Below are 2,260 nucleotides of genomic sequence, written 5' to 3' on the forward strand. Positions count from 1 at the left end.
AAGTGTGGAGCATGTCCGCACTCGCAGTTGTTTTTAACTTAGGCGATACGGAGTCGCAGCTAAGTCCCCGAGTGTGGAACATGTCCGCACTCAGAGTTGCTTTTAACTTAGGCGATACGGAGTCACAGCTAAGTCCCCAAGTGTGGAGCATGTCCGCACTCGGAGTTGTTTTTAACTTAGCCGATACGGAGTCGCAGCTAAGTCCCCGAGTGTGGAGCATGTCCGCACTCGGAGTTGTTTTTAACTTAGGCGATACGGAGTCGCAGCTAAGTCCCCGAGTGTGGAACATGTCCGCACTCGGAGTTGTTTTTAACTTAGGCGATACGGAGTCGCAGCTAAGCCCCCGAGCGTGGAGCATGTCTGCACTCGGAGTTGTTTTTAACTTAGGCGATACGGAGTCACAGCTAAGTCCCCGAGTGTGGAACATGTCCGCACTCGGAGTTGTTTTTAACTTAGGCGATACGGAGTCGCAGCTAAGCCCCCGAGCGTGGAGCATGTCCGCACTCGGAGTTGTTTTTCACTTAGGCGATACGGAGTCGTAGCTAAGTCCCCAAGTGTGGAGCATGTCCGCACTCGGAGTTGTTTTTAACTTAGGCGATACGGAGTCGCAGCTAAGCCCCCGAGCGTGGAGCATGTCCGCATTCGGAGTTGTTTTTAACTTAGGCGATACGGAGTCGCAGCTAAGTCCCCGAGTGTGGAACATGTCCGCACTCAGAGTTGTTTTTAACTTAGGCGATACGGAGTCGCAGCTAAGCCCCCGAGCGTGGAGCATGTCCACACTCGGAGTTGTTTTTAACTTAGGCGATACGGAGTCGCAGCTAAGTCCCCAAGTGTGGAGCATGTCCGCACTCGGAGTTGTTTTTAACTTAGGCGATACGGAGTCGCAGCTAAGTCCCCGAGTGTGGAACATGTCCACACTCGGAGTAGTTTTAACTTAGGCGATACTGAATCGCAGCTAAGCCGAGCGGTGGCACGCGGGGCGTCTGAGTGATGAAGACGTGCCACACGGAGTGGCGATGCGCATGGCATCCGAGTGAGGTAGACGATTCTGGCTGAGTGGCAACGCGCGGGGCGGCCAAGTGATGTATGTCGAGAAGGCGTCCGACCCACCGACGGCACGCGGGGCGGCCGTGTCCACTACGTCATTGGAAGGGCTTCCGAACACGTGAAAACGCATGAATGATCGTTGCGGCGACTGAACCTAAGCAGCGACGAGGATGGCGCACGGATGCGTCGAGTAACCTGTGTATGAAAAATAGCACAAGCCAGCATAAAAAATTATCAAAGTAATATGATCTTTTCTGAAATAGTTTCTGTAAATTTCACCCATAGACACCCGCTGGGTGTGCCACGTGATTGCTGGTTCGGAACCAGCAAGAGTCTAAAAGAGTGAAGGATCCGGCTGAACTCGTTTGAGTACTGGACCCAAACGAAGCGGAAGTGAAGTGTTCTCACATAAAAATAAACAACCGAGTGCAGAGGTACACTCAGTGGCGTGGCCTCCTAGTGAACGTCATGTGCGACTTCCTCGACACTCGGTAATGTAGAAACGATTATTTAATAGAATGAAGTCTATGAAAAAATTACTTAGCTGCCTGACGACGCGCGGGGCGGTCGAGCGAAGTAGACACGTCCGGCTGAGTGGCGACGTGTTGGGCGGTCAAGCGATGAAGACGCGTCTAGCTGAGTGGCGACACGTGGCGCGGCCGAGTGACGACGCGCAGAGCAACCAGGTGACGAAGGAGCCTCCAGCCGAGTGACGACACGCGAAGCTGCCGAGTGACGAAGGAGTCTCCAGCCGTGTGAGGATGGCTTGTCTTGCTGACTCGCGATGCGCGAAGCTACCGAGTGCTGACGACGGATCCGAGCGAGGGATGGTGCGCAGGGCGGCCGAGCGCTGACGACGCGTCCGACTAAGTGACAGCATGCAGGGCGGCCGAGTGATGATGACGCGTGTTCGACCAAGCACCGACGCGCAGAGCGGTCGAGTGATGACGGCGCGTCCAGTAGAGTGACGGTGCGTGGAGCGGCCGAGTGAGGATGGAGCGTCCGACTGAGTGGCGATGCGCGGAGCTGCCGAGTGATGACGACGCGTCCAGTAGAGTGATGGTGCACGGAGTGGCCGAGTGACGATGGAGCGTCTGGCTGAGAGGCGATGCGCGGAGCTGCCGAGTGATGACGACGTGTCCAGTAGAGTGACGGCGCGGAGAGTGGCCGAGTGACGATGGTGCGTCCGGACGAGTGGCGATGCGCGGAGCTG

This window comes from Hordeum vulgare, chromosome 5H (assembly GCF_904849725.1).
Source record: "Hordeum vulgare subsp. vulgare chromosome 5H, MorexV3_pseudomolecules_assembly, whole genome shotgun sequence".
NCBI classification, from domain to species: domain Eukaryota; kingdom Viridiplantae; phylum Streptophyta; class Magnoliopsida; order Poales; family Poaceae; genus Hordeum; species Hordeum vulgare.